Source organism: Salvelinus sp. IW2-2015, linkage group LG4q.1:29 (genome assembly GCF_002910315.2).
Source record: "Salvelinus sp. IW2-2015 linkage group LG4q.1:29, ASM291031v2, whole genome shotgun sequence".
Taxonomy (NCBI): domain Eukaryota; kingdom Metazoa; phylum Chordata; class Actinopteri; order Salmoniformes; family Salmonidae; genus Salvelinus; species Salvelinus sp. IW2-2015.
In genome coordinates, this window is record NC_036842.1 from 58,802,866 (window position 1) to 58,808,881 (window position 6,016).

The 6,016-nt window shown below is 40.7% G+C and overlaps 1 pseudogene; it reads right to left on the reverse strand.

Annotated features, from left to right (window-relative positions):
- Positions 1-234: 234 nt before the first annotated feature.
- Positions 235-1,038, reverse strand: LOC111960967 (complement C1q tumor necrosis factor-related protein 3-like; annotated as a pseudogene).
- Between the last annotated feature and the right edge of the window lie 4,978 nt (positions 1,039-6,016).

A 6,016-nucleotide genomic window follows, 5' to 3' on the forward strand; every position in this document is an offset into this window, starting at 1 on the left:
CAGCGGGTTTATCCAACTGAATGGGGTAAAAATGTATGGAAGTTGGAATAAAGACATGGGGGAAATCAATCGACTCAATGCTCTGAAGACATTCACCCTTCAAGAAAATAACACAACCACCAGTATTAGTAGTTTTTTAGTGATTATGAAGGAACATCTTAGCCCCAGAACTGCTCACATCAGAAAGCTTTTTGTTACAGCAGTTCATTGCAGCAGTACAGTATGGTGCTCCCCTCACATAGGGAAGAGTAGGAAGCCACTGTATGTGGTTTGGGAACCATTGCAATGGACTCCGTGGTCTTTGGGGAGACGTATCGAGACCACATCGCCCTCCTCCAGCTCTAAAGACAATGTATTAGACACACGTGCATCCTATCCATTAGAATCATATATAGAATTATCCATAACTTTCTGATTATTGTGGTGGAGGAAAACGGTCATATAATGTATAGTGTGGTAATTATGGGCTGTACATCTGAAGTAGTATACCTTTTTTCACTGGTGCTGTGAAGATGCTTGCAGTTGGGTTGTAGGTCATGCCAGTGTTGAAGACTCTACTGTATACCAATATTCATTATTGAACGGTCGTACTTGTCCTAAATTAGCCCAACTAGCAGAGAAGGCCACCTTTGGTCTGACTGGGCTCTCTGCCTTTAGCTCCTCCACCTCCCTCTCACTGACTGTGACTCTGGCCTTCAAGGCTGTGTTCCCACTCTCACTGGCTGTCACTCTGGCCTCCATAGCTGACAGTTCATCAGCTTGGGCTGCATTTCCTGTCTTCAGCTCGTGCACATCCTCCTTGGTCAGCCTAAGCTAAAGTTGTTGCTCCTCCGCCTGGTCCTCCCTGTCCTTCAGTCTGGCTTCCGTGTTCCTCAGCTCTGTTCTCCATTTCACCACCATGTCTCTTAGTTCTTTCAGCTCGGTCCAGATGTCAGGGGTTGTAGTTGTCCTGCTGCTTGTCTGTTTGCAGGTCGTCTCTGTAGCTTTAGTCCGTTGGCTCTCGATCAAACTCTCTCTGATCCCTCTGCTCTCTCCCATAGCCCATAATCCAGACAGACAGATTAGCAACACCAGCAGATCTACAGCACCCCTTATTCTAAAACAACACCGAGGTGTTCTATGAGCCGCAGTCCCCTTCTTGATATGCACTCAGAAGGTAGTGAGCCAACACGTAAGCTGTAATGTATTCTGATAAAGTGAAACACTGGGTGAGCTGCAGACCTCATAGCAGATTGTTTGAATCTGACAGTGCATAAAGGTGTGGGAGAACTCAACCCATTATTTGTTTGATGTTCTCTCCATCTCCATAAAGCCTGCACGTTAGCCCTGGGTTTACAGCTTTTGTGGATTAGGTATACACTCCCGTCCGTATTTATTTGGAGAGTGAAGCTACGTTTTTTGATTTGGCTCTATACTACAGCATTTTGGAATTGAGATCAAATGTTTCATGAGGTGACAGTACCAAATGTCACCTTTAATTTGAATGTAAAAAAATTAAAATAAATCAATATCTGTTTTACTGTTTAAAAATGAAAGCACTTTATGTATCTAGTCCCCCCCCCCCCCATTTGAAGAAGTCATAAGTATTTGGCCAAATTCGCTTAACCTCTACTGCGCACATTTAGGTTTTTAATGGAAAAACAATTCCATAGGATTTTTTGGAAGATGAAGTATTTCTGATTGTAGACCCAGAATAGCCAAAGGAGGTGATAGGTGGGAATGAGGACCCATGATTGTACAAAAACAATACTTTAATTTATTACAGATGCAGGGTTTCAGGATACATGGCTTGTCTCCTTAGCACCAACATTCAGGATACAAAAACGGACAAAAATGACAGCGAGTCTAAAGCTCAGCCCCTCAATAGGGTTCCTGCTGCAGCTAAGACAAGGCCTAAATGCTAAACAGCATAACAAGGAATTACCCCTTTCCAGCTCTAAACAGAACCTAACACTCTCCTTACTGGGAATAGCCTAAGTCAACTGCCTGTACATACGGGACACAACAAACAAACTGCTACGGAGCACATTGCAAAATGGTGTTTAACCTGAGCACAGCATATATACCTTTGCTCCTCGAACCCGTGCACACTTATTAACCAATGAGAATGAGCATTTCATTAGAATAACTTTACGTTGTTTATTAGACCACGTAACACTATGGAAAACATGATTTAAGTTAATTGCATTAATTTGTTTAAATGACCATATTTAGTCACGTAAACTTTAGTTTAAAAGACAGAGCTACATCAAATAGAGCATGATTAGAACTACTACTCAGGGAGACTGAAAGCATGGCTGAATTACACGCTAGTTATCTAACTCAACACACCTTGCTTAAACCTGAGCAACCAATACGGTAGCAAACAGTTAAGGTCAGGAACATCTACACTGGTAGATAGCTATGCATGGCAATCGACTAGTGCACTTTATCCAAACCACACATGTATATACTGTACCTTTACTATTAACTTCATTAAAAATACTTTTGAAATACTTTTTAAAATGGTGATGAGACTAAGGCTGCCTCATCACACTGATAATGTATCAATAATAAAAAAGGGTAACTTCTACCCACACACCCAGTGTGTTGCTTCAGGGCAACGCTATGCCATAAGGTTACTGAAACACCAAGGACAATTTGATCTTTTCGGGAAACATTTATTAAGTGAAATATAATAGAAACAACCACTGTTTTCATAAGGAAATACAAGTTGGGGCATAAACTAGTATTTCACTGCCTCTCAAACCTGATTCTGCCTCGCTGTCACTGTCCTCCAGCTCACTGTCCTCACGACAGGAGGACTGCTCCATTAGGATCCTTTCGCCAATAGAATGTCGCTGTGTCCATTGCCTGTGAATGTCAGTGGATATTTTGGCAAAGATATTGACCAAGCCATAATTTTACATCAAATTACATGTCTATCACTGAGAATGACATTGCCCTAAAACTGAACTGAACTGAACAACGTTGCCCTGAGCCAAAAAAAAGTTGCCTAACTGCACAACATTGTCCTGAGGCAACAAGAAAACAACATTTTTGAAATATATATTAAATCAAATATGCTTCATTAGAGCAATGTATCTTACCCTTCACTCACATCATGCGCTTATGTTGCTCTGTTTCCTGAAAGAAGGTCCCATCCCTTAATTGATACATCATACCAACTTCTGCACCTCATTGGATTGTTTAAAGACATGCCATCACGTATTGTCATGTAATATGGGGTTGTGTGAGGAGTAAACAGGTTTTCTGTTGCCTGATGTCAACGATGTGCAGTAGAGGACTTAAAGTAGTCAGAAATGTAGTATTTGGCCCATATTCCGAGCCCGCAATGACTACATCAATCAAGCTTGTGACTCTACAAACTCGTTGGATGCGTTTACAGATTGTTTTAATTGTGATTCCGGCAGATTATGTTTTGCCCAATAGGAACTGATTCAAAATACTGCCTTGAGTAAGGTATGTAAATCTAACACGTTTATTCTTAGATGTACACTCTCTCTAAACTGAAAAACTGGATGTCATAAAATATATATGGCTGAATGTAGAATATATACTGAACAAAATATATAAATGCAACATGTAACAATTTCAAAGATTTTACTGAGTTACAGTTCATAGAAGGAAATCAGTCAATTGAAATAAATAAATGAGGCCCTAATCTATGGATTTCTCACACGACTGGGCCGGGGCGCAGCCATGGGTGGGCCTGAGAGGGCATAGGCCCACACACTTGGGAGCCAGGCCTAGCCAATCAGAATTCGTTTTTCCCCTCTAAAAGGGCTTTATTACAGACAGAAATACTCCTCAGCACCCGCCTCCTCCTCAGACGATCCTGCAGATGAAGAAGTTGGATGTGGAGGTCCTGGGCTGGCGTGGTGCACGTGCTCTGTGGTTGTAAGGTCGGTTGAATGTACTTCCAAATTCTCTGAAACAACGTTGGAGGCGGCTTATGGTAGATCAATTAACAATCATATTATCTGGCAACAGCTCTGTTGGACATTCCTGCCGTCAGCATGCCAATTGCACGCTCCCTCAAAACTTGAGATATCTGTGGCATTGTGTTGTGTGACAAAACTGCACATTTTAGAGAGGCCTTTTATTTTCCCCAGCACAAGCCACACCTCTCAGGTGGATGGATTATCTTGGCAAAGGAGAAATGCTCACTAAAAGGGATGTAAAACAAATGCAAACACAAAATATGAGAGAAATAAGCTTTTTGTGCATATGGAACATTTTTGGGATTTTTTTTATTTAAGTTCATGAAATAGCGGGACCAACACTTCACATGTTGCATTTATATTTTTGTTCAGTGTACATAAGACCAAAGTATCAACTCTCCCCAGCCTCCATACAGTGGAACCACAGTGACGCCACCTGTTCTGATCCAGTACTTCTACTAATATATTGGTCAAACCTCTGTAATTCCCAACCGTGCTCACTAGATGGCACCAAGAACTAGAACTCAGACCAATATCAAGTGTTCCACTGCAAAAGCAGGATTTTTACTTACCATTGAGCTGTATTGTTAACTTGAAGCTTGTAGGTAACAAGTCCATAGGCTTATTAATAACTCACCATAATATGAATGAATGTATCTTAGCAATAGGAACATTGTCTGTATTTATATGATCTCTCACCATTTTGGATAATGCCAGACTTGGAATGCTTCAGGCTTAAAATCATATGCCTTATCCCAATTATTCAAATATATGTTTTCCAGACAAGTCAATTGTCATGGCTCCTGCACAGGACACATGAAGATTGTATAATCACAACAAGTCTAGTATTGGAAGTGATTTATGTAACAGTCAAGGAGAACTGTCACTACGAAGCTTGTACAGTATCAGGTTACAGTATAATATCCCAAAGGGACACTGGGGGCCGAGAATAGCCATTTCCCCAAGCTAGTTTCAAACACAAATACCCTGAAGTAGCTACCAACACTGACTATGACTGCTTAATGCCGTAGCCTTTTTGATATTTGTATTGCTAGTTGCCAAGATTATAGAGAGTGGGTGAGTTCCCAAGTGAACGGCTGGCTATGCATCCTCCATCTGCCTACTCTCTCTGTCATTGTCATAAGAGGCTGTTTGCATTGTTGTTTATTTTTGGCTGCACGGCCACATGTTTGAATTACTTTATTTTCCTGACAGCACTTTAGGAAATGATGACATGTGGGCATTACAAAGTAATTACATTTCCTGTGCCTTGACCCAGATGAGATTCAGTATTAATAATGAATTGAGAGTTGGAAGCTCTCTCATACAGCAGATGTGCTTCCTTGGCACGGTTGTCGTATTGGAAACAATAACTTGGTTTTATTCACAATGGCTGCCCAGTGTTACCAAAGATAGGTTGAAGAGTAGATATCTAAGTTGAATAAAGACAGACAGCTAAAAGTTGGAGTATGGAGAGTATTCGCCATAGATTCACAACAAAGGTCAAAACATAACTGTGAAGCAACAATTCCAATCAAGACAGTAGCAATGAATTGTTAAAACAATTCTAATAAATACAACAGTTGGACAATGGATGAAGATAGCCCAATTTCTTTGAATTTTTATAATCCATCAGATATTGACTAAATTATAGCACATAAAACATTTTTCTGGCGCAGACAAATCATGAATGGAGTTCAGGGATTTTGGTGGGAATTCAGGTATTAAACTTTTTTTCTTAGGAGGCACTATACATTTTATTATTGTATCAGGTATTAGTTTGTACATTTCGTGTTAAAATAAAGACAATTATATGTGCTTAATTTGCTAAATATGGCAGGTGTATTTGCATATATTAATCAATAAACAATAAAGGGGTGGAGCAGAGATGCAAACACCAAACATTTTCTCTGTCTACCCTCCCTGCTCTGTCTACCCTACCTGCTCTGTCTACCCTACCTTCTCTGTCTACCCTCCCTGCTCTGTCAACCCTACCTTCTCTGTCAACCCTACCTGCTCTGTCAACCCTACCTGCTCTGTCAACCCTACCTGCTCTGTCTACCCTACCTGCT